Source organism: Phacochoerus africanus, chromosome 6 (assembly GCF_016906955.1).
Source record: "Phacochoerus africanus isolate WHEZ1 chromosome 6, ROS_Pafr_v1, whole genome shotgun sequence".
NCBI classification, from domain to species: domain Eukaryota; kingdom Metazoa; phylum Chordata; class Mammalia; order Artiodactyla; family Suidae; genus Phacochoerus; species Phacochoerus africanus.
This window is the reverse complement of record NC_062549.1, coordinates 18,862,140-18,874,298: the sequence shown is the minus strand read 5'-3', so window position 1 is coordinate 18,874,298 and position 12,159 is coordinate 18,862,140. Positions and strand designations below refer to the sequence as shown.

At 44.3% G+C, this 12,159-nt stretch overlaps 1 protein-coding gene across 3 annotated transcripts in view; it reads left to right on the top strand.

Annotated features, from left to right (window-relative positions):
- Positions 1-453: 453 nt before the first annotated feature.
- Positions 454-12,159, top strand: part of COL14A1 (collagen type XIV alpha 1 chain) — a 238,160-nt gene continuing 226,454 nt past the window's right edge. For all 3 annotated transcript variants that reach the window (XM_047783350.1, XM_047783349.1, XM_047783351.1), the window contains exon 1: positions 454-580. The gene's annotated coding sequence lies outside the window, so the exon portion shown is untranslated. The remainder of the gene's footprint in view (positions 581-12,159) is intronic.

The window sequence follows — 12,159 nt, the reverse complement described above, 5'->3', positions numbered from 1 at the left end:
TAAAGCTATCGCAGGGTCTTCTGGTTCAGCAACAAGCCCCTCGCTAGCCTTGGCGAGAGTGGAGGGGCAGAAGCTGCTCTTTCCCGGCGCGCTACAGCCCGCTGCGGCGCGCACCTGGGGCGGCCGCCAGGTCTGGGCTGGCGCTCGAACGGCGCTGGGCTGGCTCCTCGCAGCATCTTTTGTGGGGCCAGGGTTGGGGAGAAGAGGAGGAGGAGGGAAAGTGTGGGGGAGGTGGCGAGGGGGGGGGACGCTTTAGGGACGTAGGCCTGCCTCCCATCACCCCAACCCCCGCCCCCGCGGCCACCTTCCGCTTTATAATTGGCCGCCGGCGGGCTTTCCTTTCCTCTTATCTGATTCTGGGCAGGAGGGAAGCACTGGAGAAGAGGAGGCGGCTTTGAGTGGCCGGGGTGGGAGCAGGGGAGAGTAGGGGAGAAGGGGAGGGATAGGGGCTAATTAAAAGGGGGCGAGGGGCGGGAAGCGCGCGAGAGCGGTGCGCCACCACGAACCTGTTCGCGGCGGATCTTGGATCTTCCTTAGGCACCCAGAGGTCCCCTACCTGGGCTGAAACTGCTCTGAACAGGTCAGTTCCAGTCTTTCTCTGCTCTTCCTTCGTTTGGCTTTGAAAAGTTTATTCTTGAGGAAGGGAAAGTGGAGAGGGCGAGCCACCTGCAGACGAAGTGCAATTACGAGACCACCTCTCCTCGCGCCCGCCGGTGATGGCCCCGAACCACTGAGGTGGGATGGGGTAGTGCACCCAGATGCCTCCTCGCAGGGGGTCACTGGACAGGGAGATTGCAGGCACTGTGTGAAGATGCCTTGTGTTGCTCTCAGGAGCTTTTCCCTCTGTACTTAAGTGCTGTGAGCGCGCGGCGGGAAGGAGCAGGTTTGGCTTCGAGACAGTGAAGACTCCAGCATTTTCAAGTAGAAGGGGCTTCATAAAAGTGACCATTCTGGTGAAAGGGGGGGCTTTAGGGTTTGTTTTGGAGGGATGTATACAAATAGAAAGCACGGGGTTGCTCGGGAGAACAGTCGATGGAGATCACAGAGGACAAAACTCACCCGGCCCCCAGTGAGTGATTGGCTCTAGGGACCAGGTGCCAGATGCAAACAAGAGGGAGCACATCGAGCGCATCAATGCAGGATGTTGGCATTAGTAGTAGCTCTTAAACATCTCTGCACCAGGAAGTCTGGATGCTTAGCGCAGTTTTGCTTTGGTGTCTGGACGCAGGAGGTTTCAGCTTTATGATGCACCACCAGGCTGTGATATTGGAGGGTCTTCTCCACTCTGGCTTTTCCACCTCTCCCCTCCTCCCCTCCTTTTATCTCTCTGGACTGCTGGCTGCTCTGATCTCCCTAGTTCGCAGCGCAAGGACAGAGATGCATCTGGCGGAGCTGGGCTTTACCCTGCACCACACACAGGCAAGACTGGATTAGGGGCCAGCTAAAAGCAGCCGGCACTGGGCCACTGGAGTGGCCTTAGTCCTAAGCAGAGGTCTGAACACTGCCTGCAAGTCCAGGGCACAGGCACTCTGATTTTGGAGCTGGGTTCTCGGGTCCTCTGTGTGAAGAACACCCTGTGATGTGCCAAGTTCAGGGTTGAGCCTCCCTAGTCCGTTCTGCTTAAGCTTTGGGCTTGTCCTTAGGACAAATGGTCCTAAGGTTCAAATGGAGCTTTGTGCAGCTTTCACAAGGGCCTGGATCTCCCCCACCCCCCACCTGCTTCTGGAGCTACAGCTGAGAGCCTCACTAGCTTTGGAAGTTTTGGATTCCCTTCTGGGAATTTCGGAGAGTCCACTGCCCACAGCAGCAGAAGAGGGTGGCAAGGGGCAGAAACAAATATGTGGATAAGACCTAGGTGGCTCTGTGGGGAGCAGAAACGAAAAAGGGTTTTCCCTGAAACTCTGGGGCCCCTCAGCTTCAGAGGGTCAAAGAGGGCACTTCCTACTTGCAACATGTGAGAGAGAGGCCATGCTCACATACAGCAGATAGGCTTAAGCTGGACCCAGTGAGGAGAACAGGTGTTATGTTTCTGACAGGGTGGTCCAGTTCTGCCTGTGGAGAACCCATTGGTAAATGTAAAAGGAGTGGATGAATGAATGCGTGGATGGTGTTTGTATTTTTGTTTGTTTCAAAAGAGCAACTTAGATGGATTTCCTTTGAACCTGGTCCCAAGGGCATGGTTACTATAAAATAGACTTTAAGATAGTAAACACACACACACACACACACACACACACACACACACACATTCTTTTCTGGCTGCCCTGTGGCATATGGAGTTCCCAGGCTAGGGATCAGATCCAAGCCACAGTTGCAACCTAAGCCTCAGCTGTGGCACCTCTGGATCCTTAACCCACTGTGCCAGGCAGGGGACTGAATCTGCATCCCAGCATTCCCAAGATGCCGCTGATCCCCTTGTACCACAGCAGGGACTCCTAAAATAGTATATTTTTAAAAAATAGCTTTATTGAGATATAATTCATATACACACACATGTGCAATTCAGCAGTTTTTAGCATATTCACAGAGTTGTTCAATCATCACCACAATCAATTTTAGAACATTTTTACCACTCAAAAAAAAAAAAAATTCTGTACCTACTAGCAGTAACTCCCCATCTCTTCCCCACCACCGCACCCCCTCGCAACACCCTTGGCAACCACTAATCTGCTTTCCCTGACATTTCATATAAATGGAAGCATAAAATATGTGTGTGGTCCTTGGTGACTGGCTTCTTTCACTCAGCAAAATGTTTGCAAGGTTTATCCATTATGTACAATCTACAATCTCACCAAGCCCTGGGCATCGCCTCCTTCTGCCTAGGGAGCCCTGAGCCAGGATAGACCTGAACCTCCACTGCATCCCTGACCTCCTGGGGGTCCCTTTGAAAGGAAAAGAACCACACTGGTGAGGCCTCTCAGTTATTCCCTGGTTAGGATTCCTTGGAACCCATCAGAATTCCTGGAGCAGTTTTGGGCAGGTCCCAGACTCTAGGCTTGATGGGAGGAGTCCTTTGGCACTTAGCCTGCTGCTAACAGTCCAGCTGTGGATTTCAGAGAACTCTAGGGGCCTTTCACGCATGTCTTGGCTTTTGCAATCAGCCGGGGCTGGCCTTAGGGAATGGGTTGAACAAATTGGTATGATTTCAGGAGCGTGGGGACAAGCCCCAGCACCCCCCTCAAAGGCTTCTTGGGGTGCATTCCCTTTGACTCTTAAATACTTCTTAGTGTCATCTGTTGCCTGTTTTAAGCTGACCGTCTTTGCAGTTATGTGACTTCAGCGCCACATTTGCTGACATTTTTATCCAAACTCAGTCAAATGACTGCTGTTTTCCTGGCCTGTCAGAGTGCAACCCCATTTCCTTTCATTCCCGCCTGAATCGCTGCTGGCTGAGGTGGTGGTGTTTAAGCAACAAATTATCTTATGACAGTGTGTAGAGAACAAATGGTAAATGACCCTGGGGGAACAGAGGGACCAGGGAGGGGTGAGGGAGGGGAGACAAGAAGCCAAACTTCCTCCTGCACTGATTTGCCCCAGTAGTGCTTGACGTCAGGCACCCAACTCTCCTCTTGTTTCTTCTATAACTAAGTGGAAGCCAGGGCTCCGATTCCTCTTCTGTGTAGAATAAGCCTTGTGAAGACCAAGCCTCCTCCTGTTCTCGAGGGAGGATTGCAATATGGTATAGGAAGTGCTGGCATATGTTTCCAGTCCCTTTTGGGTACCTGCCCTTTTTGCTTTCAGTAACACGTTTAAGTCTCCCAATTACTTTCACGGATGCTAGTTGGGTTCGCTTTTTTGTTTGTTTGGTTGGTTGGTTGTTTTTTGGTCTTTTTGTCTTTTTAGGGCCGCACTCGTGGCGTATGGAGGTTCCCAGGCTAAGGGTCCAATCAGAGCGGTAGCCTCTGGTCTATGCCAGAGCCACAGCCACAGCCACGTGGGATCCAAGCTACATCTGTGACCTATGCCACAGCTCACGGCAACGATGGATCCCTAACCCACTGAGTGAGGCCAGGGATTGAACCTATATCCTCATGGATGCTAGTTGGGTTCACTAACCACTGAGCCACGATGGGAACTCCCCCAGTTACTTTCAGAAGTAAATAGCCTTCTTTTAGAGCTCAGATCACTGAGCTTCAGGGTCACAAAGCCAGCAAGTGACAGTGACTTGCTTAAGAAAAGTCTGCATGAGATTTGAACCCAGACCCCATGCCAGGCTTTCTCCATCAGCTTCTTTGGTGGGGTTGGGGGTGGTGGGGAGGGGTGTGTGACCAGAAATGGAGGAAGTCAAGGGAGGCCCTACAAATCTGGGAGCTGGAACAGAAGATTGAAGGCAGAGATACGGGTGAAATCTAAACATGCTTGTTCTGTGCCCTGGATACCTGGATATATCCCTTAACTGCCCTGAGCTTTGATTTTCTCATCTAAAAAACAAGGATAACAATAGCCACCCTATAGGTTTTCTTCTTCTTCTTCTTTTTAGGGCCCACCTGTGGCATATGGAAGCTCCCAGGCCAGGGGTCGAATTGGAGCTGCAGCAGCCAGCCTACACCACAGCCATAGCAACACCGTATCTGGCCTGTGACCTACCTCACAGCTCGCAGACACACCAGATCCTTAGCCCACTAATCAAGGCCAGGGATTGAACCTACATCCTCATGGATACTATTTGGGTTCCTAAACCACTGAGTCACAACGGGAACTCACTATAGTGTTGCTTTAAAGCCTAAAATGACTTAATGCAGAGCCTGGAAGACAAAACTAGGTACTCTTGTCTCCTGCTTCTTTTTCCTTCTTTCCATATTTTTTTCTTCTTCCCACTTTTCCTCTTCTCTCTTTGCTCCATTTTTTGAGGAGATTGTAGCTAGAAATGGCTATGGGAAATTCTGAGAATGGAGTATCTATGTAAGTCAGGGCTTAGCATCTAGAGTCCCTCTTTCTTCAAGGTGATTTTTTAAAAATCAATGTTCTTGATGAACTTTTCTGCCAATGGACCTTTGTTGGAGCTCACCTGGCAAAGGTCCCTGACTTTTAATTGTGCTGGGCAGTGTTTGGTCTTTTTACTCCCAGAAATGACCTGAGTTGTTTATAGAAATTGGTCCAGATGGAGGCCAGGCTTTGCTGAGTTTATCCAAGTGTCATAGAATATGTCTCTATCTAGAGGTACTCAGGGAATCTTATTGGATAAAGGTCTGTTCCTGGATGATTTTGTGTCTGCTTTTGCAAAGAGGAACACACTAAACTGATATTGAAAAATGATATTCTGCTGTGGGTATAGAATGAAAAATAACAATTACTCCTGTAAGAACCATAGGAAGAGCATCTGACCCAAACTTAGAAGATCAGGAAAGCCTTCCTAAAGGATGAGATGTCTGCACTTAGAGGTGCAGCTACCCTTTATGCTGCTGGTAGATATAAAGTTTAGTTATAAGCACCTCCTACTTCTTTTCATTCTTTCTTTCTTCCTCTATTTTTTCTTTCTCTCCCTTCCTTTCTCTCTCTTTCCTCCCTCCCTCCTTTCTTTCTTTCCTTCCTTCCCCCTTTCTTCCTTCTTCCTTCCTTCCTTTCTCTCTCTCTCCCTCTCTCTCCCTTTCTTTCTTTCTTTCTTTTTTTTCTTTCTTTCTTTCTTCCTTCCTTCCTTCCTTCCTTCCTTCCTTCCTTCCTTCCTTCCTTCCTCCCTTCCCTTCCCTTCCCTTCCCTTCCCTTCCTTTCCCCTCCTTCCTTCCTTCCTTCCTTCTGCCACCCCATTGCATATAGAGTCGATCCCAGGTGAAATTGTGACCTAAGCTGCACCTGCAACAATGCCAGACCCTTAACCCACTGTGCCAAGCCAGCGATTGAACCTGCGCTAATCATACTGTGCCACAGCAGGAACCCCAGAAACTCCCATTTCTTTGACCAAGAAGTTATGTCAGTCCTAAAAAAAAAAAAAAAGCCAGGTGACATTCCTAAATCAAGGAGCTGTCACTCCAGTTTGCCATACTTTGGGGATGGCTGTGCCTTCTATCTTGTATGACTTACAGCAACCTAGTGTGTCTAAGACTGTTTGAGCAGCTACATTTCTGAGGCTATTTTGCAGTCATATCCCTTGCATTTGAGCCATTCACTGGGCTGCTGTGATCCTATATAGGGTCTTTCTGTGAATTAGAAAAAGGTCCCTCTGGGCAATCCTATGACATTCAGAGGAGAAAACAGCTCTTTTCCTCTGGACAACAGTTTTGCCTACAAGTTGGAGAGAGTGTCTGCTCCTTTCAAGCTTACTCACCCTAGGCCAGCTGCATATTGTGCAGGGCATCAGATGTGAACTCTACACATCAGGCCTGGTCATTCATTGATCATTAAAACAATCAGTATTTATTGACTGATTGTCATGCCCTTTGAACCTTTTAGATTATAAGCTAAAGTGCCCCTCTAGAAGTCTTATAAGACCCAAGACACAGAAAGTAAAAGTAGTTAATATGAAGTTAGCTGGAGAGTTCCAGTGGGATAATGGACAGTTGTAATCCAATGGAGAATGATCACTCTTTCTGAAGATTTTTTCAATTTTATTAATGTTTTAAAGAAGCAACATTTGGAGTTTCCTGGTGGTGCAGTGGGTTAAGAATCTGGCATTGTCACTGCTTTGGCTCGGGTTGCAGTTTTGGCACAGATTCAATCCCTAGCCCCAGAGTTTCTGCATATAGCCAGCATGGCCAAAAAACCCACAAAACCATAAAGAAGCACATCTTGGCTTTGTTAGTTTTCACTATATTAATGCTATTTTAGGGCTGCACCTGTTGCATATGGAAGTTCTCTGGCTAGGGGTTGACTCAGAGCTGAAGCTGCTGGCCTAAGCCACAGCAATGTGGGATCCAAGCTGCATCTTCAACCTGCACCACAGCTCAGGGCAATGCAGGATTCTTAACCCACTGAGGGAGGCCAGGGATCAAACCCACATCCTCATGGATACTAGTCAGGCTCATTTCCGCTGAGCAACAATGGGAACTCCTAGCTTTATATATTTTGGGGTTTTATGCCTTATTAATCCCTTTTTTTCCAATTTAATTAGGATTTAATTTGCTCTTCTTTTTTTGGCTTCTTCATAAGTATGGAATAGTAGATCATTGATCTACTATTTAAAAAAATCTTTTTCTTTCTTTATATAAACATTTTAACCTATGTATTTTTTTCCAATTCTTTAGTTGCATCCCATAAATTTCCATGTTTTGCCTTTTTATTTTTATTCCCTTCCAATTATTTTTAAAATTTCCATTGTGATTTCTCCTTTGACCCCTGGTTTAATTAGAGGCATGTTGTTTAATTTCCAAATATTTTGAATTTGCAAAGATATTTTATTTTTATTGATTTCTAATTGACTTCTGGTGTCCTCAGAAAATATACTCTGCATAGTGTGAGTCTTTTGAAATTTATTGCATCTCATTTTAGGCCCAGAAGATGGCCTATTTTATAAGCATTTCTTTAAAAGTGCATTCTACCGTTATTGGATACAGTGTTCAATCAATACCAGTTCCTGGTCCTGGAATTGTTCACATCTTCTGGATCCTCACTGTTAGTTTGTCTAATTGCTCCATCAATGCCTGAGAGGAATGTTAACATCTTTAACTTTACTATCTCCTTCTTTGGTTCTCTCAGTTTTTGCTTCCTGTATTTGGAAACTCTGTTATTAAGTGCTTACTCACTCATGATTGTTTTCGTGATTAATGGACCCTTTATTGTCCAGAGGGGACTTTTTATGCAGACTTGACTTCCCCTCCTTGTGGCTCCCGCTTTTCGGTCGCACCCCCTTCCCAATTTCCAGCCTCTGGCTTTCCAGAACTCTTCCACCCTTTGACACTCTATGCTAATAAGACTGAGGCTTTCCGCAAGTGGTTTCGAATCACAGTGCCTTGCACAGCAGGGAGTTTGCCCAGAGTGCGGAAAGGCTAGTCACCAAGCTAATCTAACCCAACTAGGTCTTTATTTCTAACTTAGACTTGCTGTCTACTACATCCTGATGCTAACAGAAAAGAGTGGTACCCACAGACTCCCTCCAGGGCCTCTTTTTAAGTAGACATTGTTAGCTGATCCTGAAAAAACCCTTTGGATTATTCTGGCTGTAAGGAAGGTGGGGGGTACTTTAGAGAGAAGAGATAAGGGACTCTAAACAACAGCTACATTATGGGCAAATACTTTAGCCCTGTTTTCTCTGCTTTCTTATCTGCAAATCTCTATGCCCTAGATTGTTAATGGTCTGTAAAGGTCTCATTTTTTACAGTGGATATTAAAATATCAACAATGTAGAGCTGGGCTTAAAGGTCATTGTGTCCACTTCCGCTTGCCCACAAAACCCAGGAATCCCTTTTGTGTCATTTCTCATGGGTAAAAACGTAGCCAGCTCCTGCCTCAGAACTTCTCCTAAGAGAGAACTTGTTCGGATGGTTAGAGAATTTTCATATCCAGACCCACATCGTTGTGGATTGGTCCACTGATTCAGGTTTTATTTGCACAAGCTGCACAAAATAATCTTGTTTTAGCTTCCACATGAAAACTCTTCAAATATTTGAAGACATCCATTATGTGCCTCGAATTCTTACTTTTTCCTAGGCTTAAAACATGCTTAATTGCTCCCATTTCTTCAAATCTTCTTTGTCATCTAGAACTGCTAAGTCTTTTTTAAGTCTCTGAATTGCTCTTAGGTCAAATCTCCCATGTCTTCATATGGTTGAGTATTTTGAACCTGTACAGAGTTGTCATCTGGAGAATGATTAAAAAAAAAAGATAGGAATGTGTTTAGAAAAGTTTAAAGTAATTCACCCATGCAAAATAATTGTGCCTGTGTCATGTCATTATCTGGATCTTCCTTTTTTTTGGCCATGCCTGCAGCAGCATGTGGAAGTTTCCAGGCCAGAGGTCAGATCCATGCCATAGAAGTGACTAGAGCCACAGCAGTGCAATGCCAGATCCTTAACCTGCTGAGCCACCAGGAAACTCCTGGATCATCCATTTTTGCCTAAACCTTTATTTATACCAAGTGAGTCCCACTACCTCCATAACGTGGCGAAGATAAAGAATTCTTCCATTTTGTTTGTTTGTTTTTTGCTTTTTAGGGCCACACCTGTGGTATATGGAGGTCCCCAGGCTAGGGCTCAAATTGGAGTTGTAGCTGCTGGCCTACACCACAGCCATAGCAACTAGGGATCTGAGCCACGTTTGCAACCTGTACCACAGCTCACAACAACACTGGATCCTTAACCCACTGAGGAAGGAAAGGGATTGAACCCACCTCTTCATGGATACTAGTCAAATTCATAACTTGCTGAGCCACAATGGGAACTCCAGGATAAGGACTTCTTGAGTCCCTTCCTCCTTTTTAATGTCTACCCAAGTAGCAAATTCATTGATTATCACTCCATTTTCCTTTGTGTTCTTTTAACCTGTTGCCAACATACTACTAGCTAGAACTTTTTGAGAGCTGCCTGTGTTCCTAAGTACATTACATTATCCTTGCATTATCATGATCATCCTGTAAGGTGGGTATTAAGTTGCACATTTTACTGATAAAGAAACCAAGTCAGTACTTCCCCTTGTGCCTCTGTGGGTTAAGAACCCAACCTACTGTCCATGAAAATGCAGGTTTGATTCTTGGCCTCACTCAGTGGGTTACAGATCTGGTGTTGCTGCAAGCTACGGTGTAGGTTGCAGATGTGGCTGGGATCTGGCGTTGCTGTGATTGTGGTCTAGGCCTCAATTTGAGATCCCTAGCCTGGGAACCTCCATATGCTGCAGAAGGAGAAGGAGACGGGGCGGGTGGGGTAAACAAAAAAAAGGAACCAAGTCAGAGTGGTTAAACTAGTTAGTCAAGACCCTAGCAAATTACTGGTAGATCTGTCTTCCTAACTCTTAGTTTTCTGTTCATAATTATTGTTTTATTTCATAATTATTTCATTTAGCTTTGCAATATATTTGATTGCAGTCTTTTTTTTTCTAAAATTGTAAGTAAGCTGACTGAAAGCAAGGATCGCATAGTATGAAATTTTGCTTCTTCCTTAGAATAGAGAGCTTTGGTTTTATAGTATGACTCTCAGTAGTGATTGCCGGAATGAAAATTCTGATACTACAAATAGCAATCTCTCTCATGGCCTGCTATGCCAGATGGCTAGCAACAATTTTAAGTTTATGGGTTTTTGTATATCAGCAGTGATTGAATAACACATCATCCAAGGTTTGGTTATATATGTGGGTTAAATCTATGTGTGTGTTTATATGAGTAGTTTACAAAAACTTTAGGATAAATATTTAAAAGAATTTTGATAAAACTGGCTTGTGCAAGGGCCTTACTCCTTGTTAAATTTAATTATATAAATGAAATTAGATAAAACAAACATATGAAGTGGAGGAAGGGCCAATTAGTCCTAATGGGGATAGTTTTAAGTTTCTGATTACAAAATCATGATAGTGTTTTGAGAAAACTTGTGTTAAACATTACCAACCTTCCCTAAATTGGGTTTATACCTTCTGAATTTAGAGCTTAATAGCCATTTCTAACATGATGATTTTCAACCAAAAAAAATAAAAAGTAAAAAAAAAAAAATTAAGGCAGAGGTTTGTGTGTGTGTGTGTGTGTGTGCGTGCAGACTTTTAGGCAAAGTTTCAACAAGTTAAGCTTTGGCATTTTGGTAAATGTTAAAATATCTTTTAATAGGAATGGGGATTTTTTTTTCTTTCCCCTATTTTACTGTCCAAAAATGAGACTTGGCAGAAAAAACCTTGGGAAAACTAAAATTCCACTTCTCCCAATATGGTATTACTCATCCTAATTTAAAATAAACAACAAAAAAGGAAGAATTTAAAGATAAGCTATGGCTACAACTTTTTTGCATGTAAATAATACTCAGTTTTCAAAAAAAAGATGCAAGACTAGGATAGCACTAATTTATTTAAATTATATGAAATGCAGATTAACTTCTAATGTAGCATGTTCAGTATTGCTTCAGAAACCATGGACGCAGGCACTGCTGTGCTTTGATGAGAAAAGAGAAAGACAACTGGACTGGGGCTTGTAAAAAGACTTTCTCTTCCATATTAACATAGTACCATGTGGTATCTGATAAACGTCCCTGACCTTAAAGAGCCTGCCAAAAAGACAAATTGTTTCCTTAACGTCTTTTTCTCTCTGCCTTGTTCTGGTTGAAACCTGTGGTTATGATGTTTGGGTTACAAAATCTTAGAAAGAATGTTTGGAATTGAGAGAGTGATCCTACTGCTGTACTTTTCCTTGGGTGTCATGGTCCTCGTTGTGATGCGCTGACACCTACTTCCGCATCTTTTCAAGTCCCCTCTACTCGAGCCTTCTGTCTAGGAAAGAGTTAACATCCCTTTCCATAACCCACCTAATTTCATTCTCCTTGCCTTGGTCAAATCAGGGTTCTAGAGAACCCTCAAGGCCTTTCTGCCTGTATTTCATCTAAAGTCACTCACCATTTTTCTTATTTCCTCTGTGCTCTGACAAATAGTTGGTTTACTAATCTGTAACAAATTAGTAATAAATTAATCCAGTTTAAAAGGCCATATATGTTATATATAAAGTAGTCACTAAATGTATTGCCTATTCCATTGGAAATTGCAGGGGCTTCCAGTATGTGAATGTCTTTTTTTTTGTTTGTTTTGTTTTGTTTTTTTTGCCTTTTCCGGGGCCGCTCCCGTGGCATATGGAGGTTCCCAGGCTAGGGGTTGAATCGGAGCTGTTGCTGCTGGCCTACACCAGAGCCACAATAACGCGGGATCCAAGTGGCGTCTGTGACCTACACCACAGCTCACGGCAACACTGGATCCTTAACCCACTGAGCAAGTCCAGGGATCGAACCTGCAACCTCATGGTTCCTAGTCGGATTCCTTAACCACTGAGCCATGACGGAACTCCGGTGAATGCCTTAATTTAAGAAAATATTCTTTAGTAATTAGCATTTTGGAAATACGGTAGGCTGGTTGGGGGAGGTATTTTTTTGGATGTCTAAATACAAATGAGTAAATTCTTTAATTTTTATTATAAGATCTTAACTTTATTATTTATATGATTATCAAAGCATGTGGATCTTCCTTTAATTAACAACACAAAAGAGTTGCGTACTAGACTGTCATTGCGCCACGACGGGAACTCCAAAACTTTTTTTTAGGAATGATTGC